The sequence below is a fragment of the Thermobia domestica genome, chromosome 14 (genome assembly GCF_964235325.1).
Source record: "Thermobia domestica chromosome 14, izTheDome1.hap1.1, whole genome shotgun sequence".
In the NCBI taxonomy this organism is placed as follows: domain Eukaryota; kingdom Metazoa; phylum Arthropoda; class Insecta; order Zygentoma; family Lepismatidae; genus Thermobia; species Thermobia domestica.
Window position 1 is genome coordinate 63,831,517 of NC_137467.1, and position 26,409 is coordinate 63,857,925.

Genomic DNA, 26,409 nt, shown 5'->3' on the forward strand with positions numbered 1-26,409 from the left:
AATGAATCAAAATATTGCGATCTTGGCCAAGAATTTTATTAATGATAAAATAATTATCAAAAGATTGCGATCTTGGCCAATAATTAGTTTCTGAATCAGAGGCACATTTCTGAATGGTGCCTAAATCAAGTGTTCGTATTTTCGACGGAATAAGCACATTACACCAAGTTACGTGATAGTTTGTGTTTGGCTACACTATATGTAGAACTCAAGAAATAAGGAGTAGAAGAAAAATTTTGATTGAATGAAATATATTAGATTTCTTTTATCAAGGGTCACAACATTTATGAGGAGCCCCTAAATCGAGTTTTGGTTCCTGTTTTTTTTTTTTTTTTTTTTTTTTTTTTTTTTTTTTTTTTGCGAAGTAAGCAAATGATATTGGGTTAAATGATAGTATGAGTTTGGCTACACTATATGTAGTTCTTCAGGTATAAGGCCTAGAAGAAAATTTTGCCTGAAATATATTGAATCTTTTGATCCAATAAAACAAAAATATTAAGATAGGTAATTTTTAACAATGTTCTGTAATTTTTTACTTTAATTAATGCGCGTATATTAAAGGTGATGAAGGATTAAAATAAATAGGCCAATAATAAAATACATCACAGCCTCTCAAGTTACGCCCGTGGAATTCGATACAAATGTCTTATTATAAATAAGTAGACATATATCCTAACATTTTCGAAAATTCCAGCTTTAAGAAGTAGTAGAGGGAATTTCTTCAATTGTGTAACTCATATTATTTTTTTTATCTATTGGATCATCACAAGAAACATTTCAATCGTTTCAAGTTAGTTTTTAAACATAATTATCACCGTTTTCGAAAGAAGGCTTTATTATGTAAGTTTCGTGTAAAGTCCATAGTGGAAAAGGGTGTAAAAATTTGTGCTTAAAAACAGTATCTCACGAGACTAATAAGGGGATAGCAGACTTTGGTAAATGAACTTCGGGTTCATCCTCCGCAAGGTAGTAATGCACATTTAAATGTATATATTACAAACTGGAAGAGCACAACAGCCAGAAATAGTGGAGAAAACGCATCTTAAAGATTCTGACTCTCGCATACATGATGCGACGCGTAAAGTTATCAAGTGACGACGTGGCAGAGTTAGGAGCATCTACGTCCCCGTGCAAATGGTTCCGGGTTGGATTGTAGCTCGATTCAACTATTTTTGCTTTTTGCTTTGAATAAAGTCGCCATAAGGTATTAATTCACCACATGCTTATTATGCATAAAACAATAGAAATATTCAAATCAGTTGTAAAATCTTTTAATGTTCTATGTTAACTAGGAATCAAATGTAACCTATTCCGCGTTGTGCATTGATATCATGCGTTATACTATGGTTAGCACAGTCGTTGTTCAAAAAATGTTCACTTGACGTTTAGTACTAGTATATTAGTAGACAATCAATTATAGGATATCTATTCCTCAAAATCTTGAGGGGCAATTGGTGCTCTTGCTCTTCCTAAATGACGCCCCTGGCTAAAACTGTCATACTTTGCCATTCTATTGTCTTCTGAAGTACAATCCATCCTCCCTTGCAAATGTCCGGTCATTTCGCACACTGTTCACAGATATAGACACGAAACGTCAAGAACATTTTTTACACAACGATTGTGCTAACCATAATATAAGTCCGGACGCGGTGGCTCAGTGGTAAAGCATTCACCTCTGGAGCATGTTGTTCCGGGTGCAAACCCTGCTCTCGTCAAGTGAAATTTGTGGTGGACAAACACCGTGTTCGTGAGTTTCGTCGGAGTTCTCCCGTTTCATCCCACTTTCTTCTTTCCACTATTTCATTAATTTCTCATCTTCACTGTCTTCTTTAGCCCAGCCAGCATACACGTGGGACGTAAAACTAAAAAATTTCATTTTATTTTATAATATAACCCGTGGCGTCAATATACTACGCGGAATAGGTTACATTCTATTGGTAGTTAACATGGAATATTCAAAGATTTTACAACTCATTTGAACAATTCTATTGTTTTATGTATTATAAATATATGATGAATTAATATTTTATTTGTAAGTAAAAATCGTTACTTTATTGATTAAAGAAAAAAATACACTAGAGCAGGAATCGAACCCGGGATCCTTTGCACGTGAGTCGTGGGTCATCCTAATTCTGCCACGCCCTCACTTGAGAACTTTATACGTCCTGTCATATATGCGCTAAGTTAGAATCTTTAGGACGCCTTTCCTCACTATTTCTGACTATTGCTCTCCTCCAGTTTGTAATATTAACATTTTAAATGTGCACTACTGCCTCGCGAAGGATGGCCCCGAAGTTCATTTACCAAACTCTTCTTTCCCGATGTTAGTTAACTCTGGCCGGGCTTTTCTCAAGTTACTTTCATACAATACATGTTCTAAGTGAGGATATGTAATATTAAAAATATACTCCAAAAGAGACTTTCTGATGAATGTCTCATCATAGGGAAATGATACTTGGCATTTAAGCTCCTCCTTACAAATCGGTGACCATGTGATCCATCGTTTTTAGAAATTACAACTCTAGCAAAGAAAGAAGGAAACTGTTACAATATCTTAATTTTCCATTTTTTGTTCATAAACTAGCCAAAGTGAGCAAGAATATTAGCTGTTTAAATTAAATCTAGAATGGCTATTTCATTAGTTCGTAACTGACCTTTAAAGATTGCCCCAGCCTATATTTATAAACGAATTGTGAGTTATATTTTTGACTTTTAGAATATACGAGCATTAATTATCCGCTTCCCTGGGGTAAGTTAAGAGAACATAGTTCCGCTAGTCAGTCACATTTTACTATTACGAATGCGCTCTTTTATATTGGTAATTTTCGATGGTTTTTATATATCCCCCTTCTCTCCCCATTTTGCGAGGCACGGGACCGGAAGTGTCACTGTTTATCTCAGCAACCTTGGAAATCTATAGATTCGCCACTAATATCGGTCATTTTCTATCGTATTTATATATTTCTCGCTCCTCTATCTCTCAAACTGTGGGGCTGAATTCAAATTTAAACAGCATCGGAAGTGTCACTGTTAATCTCAAAGTGATATGACAAAGACCATCTCAGGTTCGAACTTCATTTAGGTTGAAAACTTGACCGAGATCGGTCCGGTGGTTCAAGTGTTATTAAGTTTTATTTACTTTAGGTATCCCCTCCTCTCCCTTAAGTTCGACGGTCAAAGGGAAATGATACAAAAAATCTCTGATCCTAACTTCATCTATATTTAAAATTTGATCGAGATTGATCGTTTGGTTCAAGTGTTAAGTTTTACTTACTTTTTAATTCCTTCCTCCCCCTCCCCTAATTTTTATCGTCAAAGTAAATAGATACCTTTAAATAGTATCCCAGAGCCAAATCACATCTATGTTGAAAATTTGATCGATATTGGTTGGGATGGTTCATGTGTGATGAAGTCACAAAGACAGCGAGTTTCATTTATATTTTTTACATATCTTCCCTCTTCCCCACTATCCACCGTTAAAGTTAAATTATAAAAATTGTCCAAAGACCGAACGTCATCTATCTTGAAAATTTGATCGAGATCAGTTGTGTGGTACAAGAGTTATAAGTTTTATTCATTTTCATACATATCTCCCCTCCTCCTAACTCTTTGTTCTACCGTCAAATGGATATGATAAAACTACCCCAGGTCTTAACCTCATCTATGTTGAAAATTTGATAAAGATGGGTAGGGTGTATAAGAGTGATGAAGTCACAAAGACAGTCACTTTTATTTTCATTTATAACATATATCTACCCCTACCCCTCCCTTACGTTGCATTGTAAAAGTGAAATGGCAATAACATCCCAGGTCCGAACCTAATCTATGTTGAAAGTTTGATCGAGATCGCTCGGGTAGTTCAAGAGTTACTAAGTTTTATTCATTTCCATATATTTCCCCTCCTGCCTTCCTCCTTACCTAAAATCTACCGTCAAAGCAAAATGATAAGAAAAACTTCCCAGTTCCAAACCTCATTTAGTTCAAAATTTGATTGAAATCGGTCAGGTGGTCTAAGAATTATTAAGTTTTATTTATTTTTTCTATCTCCCCTCCTTCCTCACCCCTAAGTTCTACCATCAAAATGAATTGCCAACAACATCCCCAGTCCAGAACCGCATCTACGTAAAAAAATTGATTGATATTGGTCGGGTTGTTCAAGAGATTAAGAGTCACATACTGAGTTTCAATTTTATAATATAGATTTACTGATCTTTTGAAATCGTAATACGAACCTAGAAGCACAATTTTCGGAAGCTGAAAATCAAGATTAATTATGTATCACAATACTTCAGCAAGTGATCATCTTCTCTACATAGTTTGTGACTTCTCTACACTATTTCGGGTTACGTGGAAATTTCTCCGTTCATGGCTTGTAGACCTTTCACAGTTCACAAACCAATCATCTTACCACAAACTGATAGTTATAAGACTGATCAGTTGGTTCACTGGGAGTGTAACATCCCTTTCAGAACGGAGACTATATGAGAAATGGTTGAATAACTTAACTTGGGATCCTAAACTAAATGGACTCCCATCAGAATCAATCTTTTGATAGGGTTGGTTCCATAAATGTTGCATTCTTTTCATTCTCACTTGAGTACTCCAAAATAGAAAATGACCTTCCGTAATACATATTATCTTTCCACTCGGTATGAGCACTAATTTATTAACCATATTCTCCTTAAATAGTGAACATGATTTCTTTTTTTAACATACTGAAACATTAAATAATAAACAAATATACTAATATTGTTTCTTTTTCTTTTCTTTATGTTTCCACAAAGAGAAGTATTTCATTGATAGCATTATTACTTTTTTTTAAAAAAAGAAAGTACTTTCAGTTCACAGTTAACACACAGATAAGAGAGGCACTTTAAAGCGCCTCAGTTTATTTGCCTTGCTCTTCCCCTCAGTGGTGACTCACCAAACTTTCTACTTTTATTTCAATTACTTGTATATTTAGCTTTGGATGTAAGCATATTTTGATATATTATTAATGGAAAGGAATCTACAACACCGTTACTTTTGATCTACCTAGGTATAATCATACCTTCAGCCTTATATTATTACCTTAGACAAAAAAAGGAAAAATCTAACAGAATGAAACCATAAACAGGGTATTAATGAACTATACAGACAAACTGTAAGAGGTGATACCTCACATCAAAATAGGAGAAAAAGTTCATATGTACCTATGGCGAACATACATAGTTTCAGAGCCAGGGGTGACCAAAATCAGAGAAGAAGCAAAATTTAAAGCGGTCCTATCTCGAATTCTAGAAACGATGGATGATGGTCCTTATCAGCGTTACGCAATCCAAAAGTGCATATTTCGTCAATTTTTAATAGGTATACAAGGTATTCCTTACAGGCTGTAATTCTCAGATATGCTCTCAATAGAGTTTTCATATATACGCTGATTTCAAAGAGGGTCCAAAGTAGGCAGAATGTAAGCCTTAACAATAATGGACATCCAATTCATCGGAGGGAAGTCGGAAGTGTTAGGAACCGGCAGCTCTACGTTTTTTTCTTTTCGCAATAATGTGTGATGGAATGTATTTCTTCACGGTCTATTTCACGTTCTCTTCGCTTATAAGCGTGAAAGAAAACATTGCAGCATGCGTGTTCCCGATACGAGAAACCGTGCTGCTGACGATCCATAACACTTCCGACATCGCGGTAAAGGATTTTGTGTTCACTGCTATCAAGGCTTACCATTTGCCTACCTTGGACCGATCATGAGGTCAGAGCGTATTTCAAAATTCGGTTGGTGGTATGTCTGGGAATTTCACCCTGTATGGAATACTCTGTATACCCACTGAAAATTAATGAAATGTGCATTTCTGAATTGCGTATGGGTGACTTTCTTTACTTGATAAGGACCACCATCCACAATTTCTGGAATTCGAAATAGCACATATTGAAGTTTTGATTTTTCGGGATTTTCGACAGCACTAGCTCTGAAAAAATGCACTTTTCTCCACAGGTCCAAATAAACTTTTTCTCTGATTTTGATGTAAGGAATTACCTCTTAGAGTTTGTCGGTATACTTCATTGACACCCTGTATAAAACTAATACTACAAGTAATGGTTGTATCTTTGACGAAAAGATAAAAAGTAAATATTACAAGTAGTGGCTGTTCCTTCGACGCGAAAAAACAAAATACACTTGACGAAGACTCGAACATGGATCAACTGATTGGTAGATTACATCTACTATGCCACATACTTAGGTACTTTTTTTGCTATACACTTTAAACATCCAGTTTGTGATTTTTGTTTCTGGTGTCTTACCACATAACAGTTTTTCTGCTTTCCCTGCTTATCACACTATTCGTGTTGTTTGTTGTGTAAATTGTATCTGCAAACGTAATATATTTTGTTGATTTACCACCATCCACAGCTCTTAAAAGTTTTTATTGTCAATTACATTAACTGAACCGATTTTCTCGTATCTTCCATCGCGTCAAGAAGTAACAGATACTATCTTGCGGAGAACATTCAATTTCTTATATGACAAGCAATACCTATCAGGCCGTGAGTGCCATTACATCTTTCTACACCCTTTCCCTTGGTTCGGATCAACTTCGTGTCCTTTCGTGTGGAACGAAGAAAGCCGAAGGTTCGCGCCGACACAGTTTCACTTCAAGCTACCGAGTCAGAGTGATTGACTTATATAATTGTATTGTATTTATTTATTTACTAAACAAATTTCCGATACAGCAAAAATACCATTATTTTATTATTTTCATGAAGCAGACAGAATTTTCTACTTGCCTTTAGAACTATCCCTACTAATTTTTAATCAACATCAAATAGTTTACGTTCATTATTTCTGTCTATTTCCTACATATTACTTGCAGAAACTATGCGGAGTAAATGTTTTATTTAAGTACTGTTTTATAAAAGTTTAGTCATATGTTAATTAAAATTTCACTATTTGTAAGTTTCTCATTTCGGTTACGAAATTGATTATAAATGAAGCTTACGCTTTTTATAAAATTTTTGACAATTTTAATGTTTTTAAGACATATTTCTAAATTATTTGGAAATATTCAAATAAACTAGAATGAAGAGGATGATACTAAGGAGCATTTTGAGAACAAAACATTGTTTCTTAAGGAATTTACAGAATCAAGCTTTTTTTAAAAAAAAAACTACTTTAACCGACTATTCTACAAAGGCATGGTAAGGACTACACCTTGGCAGACCCATATAACGAAACAATTAACACAAAATGTCTGATCGCTTCGTATATTTTGTAGTTTATTTCTATTCAGTCCTTTGTTTAAATGTAAAATGCTTAATAGCAATGCTTGTTAGAGCTGTGCCACATGTATAGTAACTATCCTTATGACAGATTTACGTTGTATTTCTAACAAATCATAAAATCTCTCCTTCTTTGTAAGTTTCGCTGCGCGTTTGCCACGTTTACGAAAATGGAACTTGATGAAAGTTTCGTAGATTTCTTTTTTTTTTTAATTATAACTTGCTTGTATCTTATTTTTTTATTGAAATAGTTTTGAAAACATGAGCTTTGTTTTTCTACTTATTTCCAAGAATGAATGTGACATTTTCTATCACAAGAAAGAGAGTTATTTCTATTTATGTAATTTCTAAAGACATGCGACAATAATTTGGACATAAGGGTACATTTTACATTCGTTAAAAATCTCACATCTGTACTCATACAAAGTAAAGTTTTCTTATACCAGACTCCGAATAGCATTGTCAAATTTACAGGATGATAAGTGGAAATTACATACTTCAAGGATCACATATTTGAAGAATTGAAATTTTGACCCCTCATCGGGTACCATCCGCGCGAATAAAAGCTTTCTGGCAGTTTTTCTCAGTCACAGATCTGGAAATAATTGTATGCATAATGGGTATATAAAAAAATACACTTGTACTACAGTCTCATTTGCAAAAGAAAAAAGAGATAGATAATAAAGAAATATTAGTATTAAAACAATTATCCCAGCGTGATCTTAAATTCTGCAAAAATCCAATGGAGGCATTATTCCCCTTGACTGCAATTGGTGCTAGAAGCGATCGGTGCAGAACTATCTCTCAGTCTCTTCCCTTTCCTTCCTTCTTCTCCAAGTCCAGAGAGTGGGTCGTAGCACATTATAAAAGAAGGTGGATTTGGCCTTGAAACGGTTCTTCGGTCACTTCAACTTCTGTGCTCAGAAGCAGGTGTGCAGCAGCCACAGAAGCCGAAGCAGAAAAAACATACAAAGAACTTATAAAAATTTCTAGTACCTTAGCAACTATGTAGTTAACTTAAAAAAACTCGGCGGCCAGCATCAAGCTTAGACTTGATGGGGATTATTAGGCTTATATCAGCGTAGTATTCTACTAGAGTCTGGATTCCTTTTTTCGAGTTCTTTCTCTTTCATTTTCTGCATCATTCACAACTAAGTGTGTTCTTATTAATTAAAGCAAAGATTATCACGTCTTTTGTTTTTCGGCAGTCTGGCCTGTAAACATTCTCAATATTACTCTGGGAGTTATTCTCAGTCAATTATGTAAGTTAGCAGATTTTATAATGAACATTTTTTACTAGCTTAATGTAAATGTTCCTATATTTTTATAATAAATCTACTTTATTACGAAAAGGAGTTAACACTTGAGTGAATTCATATTCCAAGCCTGTTCTCAGTAAAGAGTGTAGGAATCGAGTAGATACGGGTACCGAATTTTCGTTAACCTAACTTTGATACTTCTATCCCCCTGAGACTTTTCTTCAATTTGGGTACCAGATTGGGGTACCAGAACTAATGAAGGTGTTCTTGTCTGAAACAACACTGCCCGTCAAGAATTAAGCAACAAAGTGTGTACCAAAAATAAAAGACTGGTGAGGGGATGATGAAATACAGGGAAAATGGATGTCATAATATAACGAGCATAGACGATGATCGGGAAAAGATTGTGTGAAAGAACTTGCGATTATGCTGTCCTCACACGACTTCGTAAAGTATTAGGTACGAAGAAGACTGCATGAACTCACGGACTTGTTGGCTGACAGTGTGTGTAGAGTTCAGAGTTAACTCTACTGGAGTGAAACACGCGAATATGACAACGAGGGATCATTTGCCGAATGAATTACGCTAGAGTGCCATAGTCGATTGGAAGCAGAGGAGCATCAGGCCGCCGTGGCCCGTTGAATCACTATCGATCGAGCAGTGTTCATCAGGTTATGAAGCAAGTTCCAAATAACGCAAATTGCTCCGAGACGTTTCAGTGTTGGTCGTCTGCGTGTGATATCAGAAAGGATGATCGATATATACGTTTGATAAGTCGAAAAAACAGGTCTGCAACAGCAACTCAAGTGCGTGTGGAGGCTGTTATTGCCATGTGACGTCCTCTTTCAACGAGTAGAGTACACTAACAACTTCAAGGAGTTGGGTCGTATGCCAAAAGACCAGTGATTTCTATACTCTTTACCCGGTGGCACAAGAGGCAGCGATTAAATTTGGACAAGAGCGCATATGAATTAAACTCATGAGCAATGTCAGTCGGTTCTCTTTAAGGAAGGGTAGATTTTCTCTAGACAGTGATTCCTGACGGAGACTGGTCTGGCAAGAAACAGGACCCCGTTACCGTGCATCCAGTATTCTTGAAAGGGAAAATTATAATGGTTAAAATTTGCTTTTCTGGGGTGGCATCTCGCTTAGAGGACGTGCTGATCTCTGTTCTCTTGCGTTACACAATGACAGCTCAGCACTATGAGGATACTGTTCTGGATTGTCACGTTGTATCCCTTGCACGTGCTAGAGTTCAGGAATTCATTCTAAAGGATGATAACGCTCGTACCCATAGAGAACAATTGGTCGATCATTACTTCGAGCAATACTATATTCAATGAATGGACTGACCATCTAAGTCCCCGGACCTTAACCCGATCGGTCATATTTGAGATGTCCTAGGGCAACGCATTGCAAGCCTTATACATCTCCACAAATTTTCCAAGATCTTCAATGGGCTCCTATTCCACAATGGACAAAGATACCGAATGATCTGGTACAAACACTAACTGCCAGCATAAGACAACGTTGTGAATCCTCTATTGCTGTGCACGGTGAGTATATCCCTTATTGGGGTCAGAAAAAAACTTTTTGTGGCTTCAGTGTTTTTCAGTTTGAGTGCCACCTACGTCCAATATCATTTTTTCTCCACGAGCGTACTTTCGTTTGGTAATTTTCCTTGCTGTACGGCGTAAAATAGACGCTTCTTCAATTTCAATAGCAATTTGTTCACCAGCATGCGTTTACTTTCCTTATACTCCTGAGTATCCATTGTTGCTTAATTTATGACGGTCAGTGTAATAGAGTCTTATTCAGACCCGTCAGCTGCAAGAAACAGACGGAGAAGGAGTTGCCGTACTAGCATTTCTCATGTAATAGCGCTATAGACACATAGAAAGGAATTCTTCACTCGAAATCCTTTCTAAGTGGAATAGAGTGGCATTCCAAGAGATGATCCCATACTATTCGATAAGATCAGTCATAGTACGTCATAACTAGTTTGGTGGATTGGCAACGAGTAACAGCGGAGCCACACGTCTACCCTACATATACCTTTGTTTCAAAACTTGTGGGATTGCGTCGCGTAAAAGCTGTTAAAAATACCTATACACATATCTTGTTAGAATAGTTTAGCATACCTGTACTATTTCTTGTTGTAAACCAAAATTTTTAATTTTGTTTTATTCCAAAAATGCGAATTGGGTTATACATTAGCTTCAGTAATTTCCGTTTATCTCACGTTAGAGCATGTAAAATTATATATAATCATTAAGAACGTTTTTCTTTTTATTTCATGCATTTCTTATTCGTATATTTGCTTGCTTTTCTGGATAAGAATCGTCTTTAACTATAAACTAAAATGTGTACATACTTGAAAATGTCAATAGAACTAAGTTATTGTCTACTCGAATTCCAAATACAGAATGTTCCTAGCATATTGTGATAAGTAGACATTAGCATTATCAGTTTTAGAAAACATACAGTTCCAAAGTGTGTAAACCATGTATTGTACCAACTGGTGAATATGTAACTATTCTTGGTATTTACAATGTTTGTATCAAAATAATGTTCTGCCGTTCTATTGTTTCAGCCTTACGTCAATTAAACATTTACACAGCTTTACACTTCAGTTATTTAGTACGCAATTTATATACAGACAAGAAATCAGCGTTGGAGCGCATCTTCAAATAGAAGAAATTTTTGAAGAAATTTTTGACACAGAAGAAATTTTTGAGGTAAAGTATTAATGAGAATTTTTCATTACTTAATTAAATAAGGTATTATTTTACAACTAGAATATCTCAATTCAAGTTAATGCAAAATACACATTTTGATGTGTCGTTCACATACGGATTACCTATTGCACCACTTTCTGTTAGAACTGAAGCATTTTGTAAATAGAAGACAGTTGTACTATTCAATTAACATTTATCATCATCCACATATGCCATTTCCAAATATCATTCCGCATTTTGTATCTTTGTAGTAGAACATTAACATAAACCAAGACACGAAAATATCCAAAATCAAAGTTAGTGTATCAAATATTGTTTACTTATAACAGTTTTCGCAAATAAAATGTCGTACAGATATTGTCAGTTTTCTCAAAATATAATAATTATACGTAATTTTCAATATGTAGTCTTCAATTATTAAAAGAGTTAATGACATAACTGTTAATTACAATGCAGAATTTGATATAATATTTACTTATACTAATCATAAGAAGAAACAAAATCGAACTAATTTCTTCGAGTATACTATGTAAAATATTTTCTCACATTCCACTATCTCATTTCATGCAGTTTTAAAGACATTTTCCTCTCTCTCTACTCCTTGAGGGTGATTTCACGTCGTACGAGTAATCAAACATCTTAATCCTTTCGGCAATTAAACAAAATATTAAGCATTAGAAAGCGCGTAATTTATCTGCCAACAGATCACTAATATATGCAATTTCTAAATAGTTAATTTCAATTGTTTTTCAATTAATTAAAAATAACCTACTAGAGCCTTGAAATTAGAAACCAAAGGCGACGGAATTGAAGTTCATCCGTAGATATTAGAATAGATAAATACAAGTTTAAACAGCGTAGCTAAGAAATACCATATCAAAATATACGAAGATGCTCCTGATACTATTGTTTTGTTTAGAGCTATTTTGTTTAAAACACACTTGATAAATATGAAATTTAATTATTTTTTTTTTCAATTTCCCTCACAGTTAATTAATACATAATTACTTCTATTTTATATATGTGCAAGTCAGCACCGTCATTTCAGGCTTCTTTTGAGGTGGCCAATAGCATCATCGACATAAGACTTTGACGTTTTGTACCAGTTCATTAGTAGACAATCGATTAAAGTATATGTATTCCTCAACCTCTTGGGGAGCAATTGCCTCCTCCTGCCCTCCCTAAATGACATCCATGATTCAAGTTTGATTCAACTCACTTAATTACATTTTCTTTAATGTTAATGCCCGTAAGGGATCTAATATGCATGTCATTAAGTAATACATATATATTAATTAATGTTACAATACATAACTTCAAAAAAGATATGTCCCATTATATAATTAGGCATTATATTTTAGGGTTGCACAATAATAAATAAGACAAATTACAGAAAATATGAATTAATATGGAGCCACTTATGAAGAATCATTTTTTATTGGACTCTCCAATTGAAATAATACACTAACAAAGATCCTCAGAATAGAGTTTACCCTAGTTTAACGCTCTTCTAGAAATTTGTATACATATAGGCTGTACCATATGTCTAGGACGGATCGAAAGCGGTCTCCTCTTTACGGTAGAAGGAGTTCAAAAATATTCAAGGGCGCTGATCTAATGCCAAATATATCAACACGGAAATATATTGGTGCCGGGTGTAAATACTATACATAAAGTGAACTCCGATAAATGCAATGATAAAAGGGGTGGTTACTCCTTTATATGGACCTCTAAAAAACAGATGGAACATTCATACACTTTTTCCTTCCGTGGTAATCCTTTAGTACAACGACTTCTTCGCTTCTATCGATACATCATTGCATTAGTCTAGATCGACTTTCTTGTATAATATGTTGACCCGACAGAGTTGTCATTTCCTTAACAAAATACTGGACATTATATCAGTTCTTTCGTCATTTTCTGAAGGCCTCCGACGGTAAATGTGTGCCTCCTTCCGATCCTTGTCCATAAGACATTTTTTCCTAATTTCTTTCATTAGCTCATAAAGTTTGTCAATCCATTATCCTAAAAAATATGTATATACGGTAGTTGCGCCAAATATCAGCGTACCTCTTATCTTCAATGGTCCGTGTAAATTTGAGAGTAAGATGATTTTGTATAACAACATGTCGTTATATAACTGCAGTTCTAGTTAATATGAACTTCGTATTCCTTTTACCGCGATTGAGCTCCTTCGTGGATAACCAGTTAGCGTACTCGCTTTTGGGCGTGGGAGACCCGGATTCGATTTCCGGAGGCATCTCATGTGGATCGAATTCGATGTTAATCAGTAGGTCAAATCTCATATAGTCTCGCTGCTGACAGGGACATTAACCTCAAAGTAAACTTAACTATTTTACCGAGGCTGAATTGTTTTATGTATCATGTGTTGTGTCAAGAGTAGAAAAGAGATGAATCGTAGAAAGCGGTAATGAGCTTCTTTTATTTTGATTTTATTAAGTTGAATGCTGATAGTTCTATATTATCGCCTGCGTATTACTAAAATTGTGAAACAATTGCATGCAACTTTACTATCTTAACGGGAGTGACGAACAGAATATGTGTATAGTTTATATCTTCCTAATTTGGTCATGTATGACTGCAATTGGTATTTTTTTAAATTCCGGAATTATAATAGAGTGTATTTCATGTTAAGCATATGTTTTATTCTGGTTGTATACACAAGTTTGTTTCCAATACGTGCAGGGCCGGATTTAGCATTTTGGCGCCCCTAGGCCCAATATTTTTTTCCGCCCACTAGTCTGGTTAAACTTACTTTCCTAAAAAACCTTTATTAAAAAATTACAGCCAGTTCTCCCGTGTTTGAGATCAATGTTCTAACGAAGTTTATGCATAATGTTGAAAAATAGTTTAACTTTACCAACAATTATTTGTTCCAATGAACTTCAAAATCAGAATGTTTATTAGCCTGATTTTTAAAAATCAATTCAAAAAATTTGTTAACTTATGGCTATTTATTTTTATTTCTAGATATTTTTCTTCTTTTTTTCTCTCGGTCGTGCGCCCCCTTGGAGCTTTCGCCCATAGGCCCGGGCCTACCGGGCCTATTGGGAAATCCGGCCCTGAATACGTGAATACTTTTCAAAGGAAAAAAAATTAATGAAATTTTTGAGTTTTACGTCCCACGGGTATGCCAGTTAGGCTAAAGAAGACAGTGATGGTAAGAGATGAACGAAATGGTGGAATGGTGAAAGTGGGAGGAATCGGGAGAACCCCAAGGAAAACCCACGCACACGGTGTTTTCCAACACAAAGTTCACTTTGCGGGAGCAGAGTTTGAACCCGATACCCCAAGCACCAGAGGTGAACGCTTTACCACTGAGCCACCCGGCCCCTACTTTTCAAATGCTATCATACGGTTGATGCCTGTTATGTTGTGCATAACGTCCAATGAGCACAGCTATTAATTAGCGAACATTGCTCTACTTATGCATATTATATTGTTAATTGCATACACTGGAAAAATCAGAAAAAATTATTGAATGATTTTGTATGTGTCCACTATAAGTACCAATGATTTATTTAGTGTTATGTTTAGCTTACATTATTTTATTACGTTGCAAATTATCAATGAGCTGGTAAAGAAGAACTAAACATATTGTAATACCCAGAGAAGATACAAAAAAGTATGCTTCTCAACCGAAGAATGCAAATGAACTATTAAAAAAGTATCGATGCTTTTTTGGTGTTTCTCGAATGACTTGGTCCGACCAAGTAAACAGAAAGGTTCCGAAAAAATACAATTGGGCAATCAGAGAATTCTTACACCGTAAGAGGAAGACAGTCGTATGGTCACTGACTGCTTTAGTGAAATCTGATTTTTAATAAATATATTTTATCTATTAGATATAGATAAGAAGAGATATACGCATTTATCTTTCGTTGCTATTATTGTTCGTGTACACCATTGTACCAGGAGATAAGAAACACTACCAAATCAATTACATTCTTGTGAAGCAACATTTCAAGACGAAGACACTCCCAGGAGCGGACATTGATTTGGATCACAATCTCCTGGTGGTGGAAGTGCAAGCTTGGTTAAAGTCGATCAAGAAAAATGGGAGGAGAAATCGAAAATGGAACTTAGAGCGACTAAGATACATCGACGACGATGTGAAAGAAGAGACTGAAGAATAATTTTGTACAATGGTAGATAATGATCGACAATATAGAAAATAACTGGGGAAAGTTAAATTCTACTTGACACACTCGACAATAACATTAGCAGAATGGAAAGGGCACTGAGAACACCATGGATAACGGAAGCAATGCTTAAGAAGATGGAGGAACGCAGAAGGGCATAAAACATGGACATCAAAGAATACAGAAGGCTGAATAATGAATTGAGAAGAGAAAGGGAAAAAGCCAAAGAAAAGTACATGGAGCAGATATGTGAAAAATAACGGAACTTAAAACACGCGACAGATATGATCTGATGTACCAGAAAGCATAAGAATTAGGAGAAAAAGCTAAGAAAAATATACGAACATGTGGCATCTCAGATCAACAAGGCAATGTAATCACTGACTGTCAAAAAATCTTTAGAATTTGGAACGAATTCATAAAAGATCTTTATGATCAGAAGAACAGTCAAACAGATATTGCGATTGAAGCAGAGAAATGGGTGGATGATGATGATAAAGGATCTTGTTTATTGAAAAGTGAAGTAATACATGCAACCAAAGACATGCAAAGCTGGAAAGCCACTGGAGACGGCGACGTAGCAGTAGATTTGCTCAAGGGATTAGCAGACAATGCAATGAAAGTATTGACTTACCTGAGTGGAGAATGGCCAAAGGATTTTCTTTATGTTACTATAATTTCATTGCTCAAAGAAAAAGCAATCACAGGAGTGCAGCGATTACAGAACCATTAGCCTGATTTCCCACACTGGAAAGTTTATGTTACGCATACTGAATGGAAAATAAGATAGATGAGAGGTTAGAAGAAGACCAATTTGGAATTCAGAAAGGAAAAGGCACTAGAGATGCTACTGGATTCATGAGAATTATATCAGAAAGGAATTCTTGATGTAAAGGTAGAGTTAGTTGTGTTTGTGTTTCATCGACTGGCGAAAACCTTTCCGCCAGATAAATTTTACTTCGAAAATACTTAAAGAAATTTGAGTCAACTGGAGAAATCGACGACTTATTCGAAGCCTGTACATAGGACAACAAGTGAAGTTATGTTTGTATGTAGCAGAAACTAATAGCGTGCAGGTTTGAAGAGAAGTCAGAGAAGGGTGTAGTGTGTTGCCCCAATTATTCAACATTTACGGTGAATGTCTAATGGGGGAAGCATTAATGGGAATTAGTGATTTCAAGATTGGAGGGCATATCATTAACAAGACCAGATATGCAGATGATACGGTTATTATCACTAAAACCGAAGAATTACTACAGGAGATGATTGACAAAATAGTTGGCACAGGAAAACTATATGGAATGGAATCAACATCGTAAAGTCGAAAGTCATGAGAATATCCCGTGGAAACACGCCATTATGGATGAGAGTAGAACAAAGAGAATTTGAAGAGTTCGATAATTTCAAGTATCTGGGGAGTATTTTGACTAGAAATGCTTACTGCACCAAAGACATCAGGTAAAGAATTGCCATGGATAAAGAAGCATTCAACAAGAAAAGATCACTCTTAATTAGCATTCTCAATATTGGACTTAAGAAGAAGTTGGTCAAGTGCTATATGGAGCATTGGAACTGTATGGTTCAGAGACTTGGATATTACGGAATTTAGAGAAGTATTTGGAGAGCTTCGAAATGTGGTGTTGGAGGAAAATGCAAAAAACAAAGTGGACAGAGAGGGTAACAAAAGAAGATGTTTTAAACCAGAGAGGAGAGAAGATGACACTTCTATTAAGTTCTTTGATAGGAAAGCCAATTGGATTAGACACATCTTGCGAAGAAATTGTCTTCTTCACACCGCCATAGAAGGAAAGATGCAAGGGAAGCGAGAAATAGGCAGAAGAAGAACACAGCTGGTGTGATTGAAAAATGGAACAAAATATTGGAAGTTAAGAGAGCAAGCTGAAGATCGAAAAACATGGAAGAAACATTTCCAGGGCCAAATCTAAAATTGGAAAAATAAAAGAATAATTCTCATTACTACCAGGACCTGCCGAAAGGCGTGCTAATAATAGTAATAAACCATCGTTATATTGTTCTCATTATACAGTAATAGATTATTTGTTAAGAACTTCAGTTTTTCAAAAAATAAGTAGAGGTCTCCTATTATTGTTTAATATAATTCATTTTCAGAAATCATAGAATGTGAAAAGATATTCAGTAATATTATCAGATACATTTTATCGCAAATCAATAGAAAATGGTGCAGTTGTCGTTACTATATGCTGGCAAAGTATATATGAAGACTTTCAACAAAGCGGAAACGATATCATAATTCTTAATTGCTCCTTTACTACTGTCCTTGAAGTAATATTAGAGCTTACTGAATACCCTTACACTCAAGCCCATCTATTGTTTTAATCCTGTCTTATACAATCCTATGTAATAGGTATTTCACAATAGTAAGAGACATCTTAATGAATTTTTAGTGCATAGCAAATGATTTTCCCCTTATTTGAGAGAATCTAATGGATTGCTTTCTTATACGTTCGACGGATATTGGTCACATAATAAAGGATTCTGATTTCTGTATGACAAGTGTGTCGATATCGCATTCATAATATCCAAACGTGAATCGTATGCTGCAACTAACAAATGTTCGTGTTCATAAGATCATTAAAGGACACTGGAAGAAGTTACAGAGATACTTTATTTTCAGGCCAGTCCGAAAGGAAACGTTAAGAATACAGAATTGCCACTTATAATAAAAGTTATGAAGCTAAAAGCTACTCTCGAAAGCATTAAAATATTTTCGAATGTTTGATCTTCCCTTCTTGATCTAAAGGCTGTAGATTAAAGTAAGAGCCTGAAATAATATGTGAATAAAATGGAAATAGACAATATTAATCAACATATAAGTGGTATAAGCCTACTTCGAATACGGAAAAGAGTGTCATGTGAAATTATTATTTTCTTTTTCTAGAACAAGTAAATCCAACACTAGAAATACTAGAAAGTTCACAAAAATTCAACTGTCAAAATTAAACATGTGCTAAGTGTGAATAACTACTTAAACAAAATCAAAATACCACTTGTTTCAAGTAAAAAAAATGTTTAGATGTATTGCAAAGTGAAAACAATATCAGAGCTTCTTCTGCCTTGATGATTGTATTTCAACAAAATAGTTTTTGTACAGTCAGCGACAGTAGAAACTGGAGGTTGGATACATAAGAAATGATAGCTTTTTCCAGTAGCAGAATAGTTTCACTCGATGTCTGATAGTTGGACAACCAACATGACAGCAAATACGTGCCCGAAAACATAACATACCAGGATATTACTCCATTTGGAGGAAAAAGTATTACTATCTGAGAGCATCACTTAGAGAAACAACCACGAGATAAATCTGCAGAAAATCTATTCACTTTAAGATCAAAGAGATAGGAATTAATGCAAAGGAAACGAAAAGAATTATACGCATCATGCAGAGACCGAAAAAGTATGGAAAGCTAAACAAAATGAGAAAAGAAGGCAAGAAAGAAAGGAAAGAGCAAAAGACATGGGAATAAATTAAATTTTAACACTTAAGGATAAACAGTGTCCGTCTTTCCTCCTGCCCGCTGTATCCGTCCTAGTTTTTCTCCCTTCATAGGATAAATCTCATTCTGCATCAAACGCGAACATCATTTATAGTGTTTAATTCCTTGAAAAAAGTTAACTCCATCCAGGCCGAGACTCGAACCCCGGACCCTTAGAACGACAGTCAGACGCTGTAACCACTTACCTACACACGCTACGTCAACTCCGTGTGTTTATAAACCAGCCATTACCCGCGCTGTTATCAAACGTCTTAAATCAGCCAATGTCGGGAGCTACCCCAGTTACACTTGAAGTTTGAATTTTATTTACGGCCTTTAGCCATCTACGCCAACAGGCCCCATGTTTTCATTAAACGCATTTGTTCTGTAGATTAAAATCAAGAATAACTTAATCTATACTCTTACTTACTGTTGTCTATATATATATATATATATATATATATATATATATATATATATATATATATATATATAAAGAGAGAGAGAGAGAAAGAGAGGTATATAAAAATCGGATTAATGGGGGTTAAAAGAGTGATTTCGTAACCTCGAAATGGGTCTTCAAGACGGTGATCGCACCATTACTGACATCTGGTAGCCGTGTTACGTAACACACACATTAGAAATAAAGCTTCGAAACGATTAGTTGCACGTTGTGCCGTGCATAAATCGGTAAGGTGACTGCATATTGAGTAGGCAACTCGAGTTCGAGTCTCGAATACACCATTTACTTTTTCCTTCAAAATACTTTTCTATATTTTTATATATGTTATTAATAATTGCTTTCTTGCATTTTTGTAAATTATCTTAAATTAGTGAAGGTTCAGTAAAGTCAAGAAGGTTAAAATACATATATATGATAGTTTTATCCGTATGTACAGTCCAGAGAGGGAGAGGTCCGGGGGCCGCGGGTCAACAGAACGTGACCCACTGCAAACTCCCACCCACTAGGATCCACTCTGACTTAACAACGTATAACGACCCACAGACTCATTCTGCTCAGTGCATTGTAGACAGCTTCTGAACACTGGTGAACTTGTCTACTTTCAAGGCATCCTTTTTCTTTTCATTTGTTTCCATTGACAAAAGAACTTCAGGCAATTTTAGATATTGATATTTGCAATTGTAATAATAGCAATAGGACTTATTTGAGATTCAGCCTGTGATTTCGTAGAGGAGCTAACTACTGGGAAAAATGTTTGAATCATGTGTAATATATGAATTATTATATAAAAAATTTAATGTGACTATGTGTGCATGATCATCATATCCAAACTGCAAAGTCAAATGAAATGATTTTGGTATATAACTAGGCCTCAATCTCAACTAGGAAGTATCATACATGTATCGGTTTCATTATATTACATATTCCAAGAGGGACCGAATTTTTGCGAAAAATTTTGTATCTCGCAAGCCGTTCAAGTTGGAGAGCTGATATTCAGTATATTAATTCTTTATCTAATATAAATAAAATAAAGAGTTTGTTTGTCTGTTGGTCTGTCTGTTTGCCTGTCTCTCTGTGTGCAGCCTGGCAACCAGACGAGTGGACCGAGAGTTACCAAATTTTGGACAGGGGTACCTAGCCCAGGCCCCAGATCAAGACGAAGCCGTTTTTTCAAATTTCGAACCAGGGGAATCTTAGGGGGGCTTTTACCGGAACCGGCTTGGGAACCAGACAAATAGACCGAAGGTTACCATATTTTAGTCACAAATACCTTGTTCCACGCTCCAGATCAAAGTTAAACGTTTTTCTCAAAATTCGAACCAGGGGGTCTCAGGGGGACGTTTATCGGGACATGTAAAAGTAGTAGAAAATTTCCGATATTAGTGTCGAATTCATAGTTCTCGCGGTCGCTGAAATCAATAATGAAGCTCCACTCGCAATAAACTTCCAAATTCACGCTATTCGGCTCCTTGCCAGTGGTCACCGGGGGAGGGGGCTGAAATATCGAAACATATAAAAGTAATCCAAAATGACCAATATTAGTGTCAAATACATAGTTTTCGCGGTCGCTAAGATCAATGGTGACACTTTTATTAGCGATGACTTGCAAATTCATCTACCATTGTATGCGGACCGAGGGTCACATGTGTGTGTGGAGGGGGGTGGTTACCAAGATGTAAAAATAATCCAAAATGACAGATATGTATCAAATCCATAGTTTTCGCGGTCGCTGAGCTCAATGGTGACACTTTCATTAGCGATGACTTGCTGATTCAGGTGGAATTGTATGCGGGCCCGGGTCACATGTGGGGGGAGGTTACCGAGACATGTAACAATTATCTAAAATGACCGTTATAAGTGTCAAATCCATAGCTTTCGTGGTCACTGAGCTCAATGGTGAAACTCCGAGCACATTCACCCCATTCGGCTAAGGGCTGGAAGTCACGGAGGGCGACACCGAGACACGTAAAAGTAATCCAAAATGACCGATATGAATGGTGATTCTTCCAGAGGCGTTGACTTCTAAATACAACTCCCATCAACTGGGGACCAGAGACGTTCTTTTTAAATTTCAAACAGGGGTGTCTCAGGGCGTGTTTACAGTGATATGTAAAAGTAGTAGAAAATTACTGATATCTTTTAGTTGTTCAGTATGTTTACATAGATATTTTGTCTGACCCTTGCGAAAAGTGGGTATTTCAGCTAGTTATTAATAAATGCATGGTACAAATTATTAATAATATACAGGGATAAAATTTTTAAAGCTGACGCCCGAAAGGCAAGAAGAAATGAACCGAAGTGATTGAAATTGTGAACAGAGATTGCAGACGTAAAATGAGGGTACGGGTTTCGTATTTTCATAAAGAAAAACGGTTGGGTGGTGCACGAACCCCTCCAAACCTTTGACCACGAAATATGACAAGTGTTAGTAACACTAGGTCAAATGTGTAAAGGACATGAAGAATTGCAGGGAAACTTTACGTGTTGACAATACGCAAGAAATAAATGAATTCTGGTTTTTATTTTCTGTGGAAAAACGGTTTCAGAGGGCAAAACTATCACAGAAAATTTTGAAAGTTTACGCCCGAAAAGCAAGAAGAAGTGAACCGAAGTTAATGAAATTATGCACAGATATTTTACACACAAAATAAGGGAATACGAATTTCGTATTTTCCTGCAAAAAAAGATGGTTGAGTGGGGCACGGAGCCCTCCAAACATTTGATCACAAAAACATTGTAAGCGTTAACGAAGCCTCCCGAAATATTATAAAATACTATATATACTGTTTGTGCTTACTGTTGATCTTCCAAATTTGAAAAATCGGATGGATACACTTGTGAAACACGAAAGGTCTTATTTTACATATCCAATATCTACACACAATTTATTTCGCTTCTGTCCACTCCTTCCGCCACCAGACGCCTCGGTCCACCCAAAATTTTTTTCTTTGCAGGAAAATACGAAACACGCATTCCTTCATCCTACCTCTACAATATTTGAGCACAGTTTCATTCACTTCGGTCCACTTGTTTTTGCCTTTTGGGCGTCAATTTTCCAAATTTTGTGTGTGGGCCTTTCCCCCTTTACCGTTTTTCCACACAAAATAAAAAAATGCATTAGTTTTTTTCGCATATTGTCACTACGCAATTCTTCATGTTCTGTAGGCACTTCTAAGATATGTTATTAACACTTTTGATATTTCGTGATCAAAAATTTGGAGGGTTCTGTGGCCCACCTAACCGTTTTTCCAAGAAAATACGAAACCCGTATTCCCTCACTTTATGTCTACAATATATGTGCACAATTTCATTCACTTCGGTTCACCTGTTATTACCTTTCGGGCGTCAACTCTCAAAATTTTGGGTCTGGTTTATCGTCCCCTGAAACAACTTTACCACAGAAAACAAAAATACACGTATTAGTTTATTTTATGTGTAGTATCTACCTACCAAATTTTATCAAAATCGGAGTGTTACACTTGGGAAGTGTTACTCGTCAGTCATTGTAAAACTATTTTCCTTGTTTTTCCATCAATAAGAAGTTGCCTGACAAGTAAAGGGTCCCAATGGATGAATCGAGTTGCGGGATGACACTTAGTGCGACTGATAGAGGATATGGAAATATGTATATGTGCAAAGTTATAAGGGCTGAACGCCATAAGAAACGAATGGGGGTCAAAATTGATGGGAGGAGGGCTATGCTATGTTATTAAAATACATCAAATAAACTATTGAATCATGAAAATAGTGAAAGATAGACAATGCAAACGGTGATAGTTTCTCATATTGACAGAAGAAAAATGGGCAGAGTAGATCGCGAAACCTCTGGCGGAACCTTCAAATCCGCCATTTTGAAATCTGTGATAATTTTAGAAATGGAAAGGTAGTGATGTGATATATCAGTTAGGGCCAGCATGTTCTCAAAAGTCAATTATGAACTTAAGTGATCGGTATCTGTACTTAGTTGTTACATTTAGGATAATCTTCATAGTTATTTACGAAAATCTAGGAGACTGATACTCGTATGTTGAAAGTTTGGACTATCACGAAAACACATGTAAGTTGAACATGTCTAAAGCCAGGAAAACTAACCTCGAAATTTGATATCCAAGTTGTATATTATTATATTTCACTGTCGAATATCAAATTTCACTGTTAGTTTTCTTGGTTTGTACATATGACTTATTTTTTGTCCATAATACGACTAATAATGCTAAAAGACTCACAAATCAAATTTAGTTCGCACCTTTAGCATTTCTTACAATCAACGTTCAATTGTAGTTCTTAGCCTTTCAAAATTATGAGCCTCATAGACTCCTTCTTTCTTACAAATATTAGTATCAATAATATAACCTATTGAAAAATTATCTTAACGGTAACCCACCGACAAACTGTAAGCAACCCCTGTAAAATGAAATTAAGTATTTCATTTTAACGAACCACGATTATGCTCTTTAGGCTAAGGGAGACAATGATAAGGCAAGTGAATGTTGATGGAAGATATGATGGAATGAGAATGTGGAAGGAAATTAAAGTATCCCGAGAAAACCCACACACGATACGATGGTGTCCACCACACAGTTTCTTGGCTGAGGATCGAACCAGAGGCCCCACGTACCAGAAACAAGTGTTTACCACTGAATCACCGTGTCCTCCCCCAATCCCTAAGAGACGCGGGCATCCAGTTAAGAATAACTGACATAAAAAAACGTACTTACCATTTTCTCACAAAGGAAACTCCACGAATCCCACATTCTGGCCGTTTGTACTTCTTGTATGTTGGTTTATCACCAACATTATTTAGTATATACATCTGTCAGAATAATAGTGTTTCCTCCAAAGTAGGGGCAGATTACTTAGTGATAGAGCGCTTACTTTTCTTTTCCATTTAGCAACATTTTGATGTACTCATTCTAATTTTCGTAATTATAATTTTTTTCTATGAAATTTAGCATAAATATACATTTCCCGATTATACACATAGTAACAGTACTAGAAGTACTGTACCTTGGGAGTTTATTATAAAATTGTATTCGCACAACACGACCGTTATAAATATGCGACAATCATTTTGAACATGAGTGTACATTGACCAGCAATTGTTCAAGGATTCAGCGTTTGATTTACTATTATTATTATTATTATTATTATTATTATTATTATTATTATTATTATTATTATTATTATTATTATTATTATTATTATTATTGTAAAACCGTCACCTTCCCGCCCATTGTCAGTTTCATTTTACTTTCAACCATGCGCGTCGACTACTTGGGTGCTCCAGGGCTCCGGCACCAACATAAATAATCTTATGGGTGCGGCGCACCCAGAAGATTTTTAGCTTGAACCCGGGTTTGAACCAGTTTCTCTTGCGTTTAAATCAGTCATGTTACCGACTGAGCTAGGGCAGCCCCAATTTATCCTTATAGTACCGATATATTTTACTTTCTCGCAGTTCAGGCCTTTATGACAATGTTCATAAAGTATTTTAACTAAAAGTAAATCAATCAAACATCGAGACTTCCCTGAAAACATATAGGCTAATATGACCTGCCATTGATATGCACCCACATAAATCTTGGAAAGTCTGCGCCATTGCTTTCAACGTACTTAATGTTTTTAATTGGACATCGGCCACTGTCGTTCATCTGTTTGCAAAATGGCCTTTTCTTCACAAGTGGTGAGAAGACAAGACTTCTTACCACCTCCGCCTCATGTTTTGGCCAACATCAAGGGACAAAATTCATTCACATTGCTTGCTTGAACAAAGCGTCTTTGCTTGGGGATGTCATGACATCCGCCTCTGAAAAACAAGAAGTGAGGTACCAAGGAAGCAAGATAGGTTTCATCATACTATAGAGAAAATAAGAAGAGATTAACAATTATAACAAATAACTTGTTATTTTCTCTGTAGTTTTATTGCGCTGGCCTGGAGTCAGGCGTTGGAGCTTTTAGTAGGCAATTTTCAGAAAAAAAAAGAATGGTGGAAATAATGAATATTTGAATGAAAGGAACTTCGTAAAAATCAACAATGATCAAAATTTTTAATTGTGCCGAATTACACACAAAATGCACACAGATTGGCATTACACACAAAATGCACAAACAGGCCAAAATTGCACACATTTTGTGCAAATTCACACACATTGGCAACGCTGTTCGTAGCATTAGAGTATAAGAAATTCCTACTTCATCTGTTAACAAAACCTCGAAGTTCATCTTTGTGAATCAAAGTTATACTTTGGCAACTGCGCTTTCATTGTTTAAAGCAAGTTTTATTTTGTAGTTTTGAGATAAGGCGTCTTCGAAATTGCTACCAATTTGGACCATATGATCGATCGATTGACAGTACCTTCAGTAACAAATTTGCATTGAGATCATTTTCGGATGTGCTGCAAAAGACTGGTGACAGGGAAACTGATAATCTAACCGCCTCCGAAGGAGATTTGGATCCGCCCCTAATTAAGATGGTAGATAAAGATAACTTTCTCTGATATCTAACCTGTCATTATTTAGCATAGTTTGGTGATTTAAAAATCCAGTATTTCTACCATATTTTGAAAAATTTATTTAAAAGAAATTAACCCAATGTTACATTTGGGGCGGTAGGGGAGCGATTAAAATTTAAAGTGGGGAGTCTGACAATTGATTTCTTCAGAAATTCAGAAAAAATGAATTTCATATTAAAAAAGAAATACAAAATACATTTTCATGGTAACTCTTACATTCATTATGTTATTATAAAGTTAATGGTACTTTTGAAATTGATTAGATAGAATAGATATGTATTTAAGTAACAAAACCACTTGCGTAAGTTTTTCAAAATATCAAGTTAGAAGAACGAAGTTTGTCTTCCACTGCCATCTCATTGCTCAAAGATACCGGCGATGAAACAATTGGCCGGAAATCATGCGGCCGCTTCTTACATCAAATCATGAAAAAGAAGATGAGTGCCAATGTTAGGTACGTAAGTTCAGTTTTATTTCTTTCTTTTCTCCT

The 26,409-nt window shown here is 35.7% G+C and overlaps 1 protein-coding gene across 4 annotated transcripts in view; it reads left to right on the plus strand.

The window, feature by feature from the left end:
• The window catches only part of LOC145669707 (uncharacterized), a 925,722-nt gene that overhangs the window by 177,629 nt on the left and 721,684 nt on the right, over positions 1-26,409 (plus strand). For all 4 annotated transcript variants that reach the window (XM_081738014.1, XM_081738011.1, XM_081738010.1 and 1 more), the window contains one exon: positions 11,122-11,266. The gene's annotated coding sequence lies outside the window, so the exon portion shown is untranslated. The remainder of the gene's footprint in view (positions 1-11,121; positions 11,267-26,409) is intronic.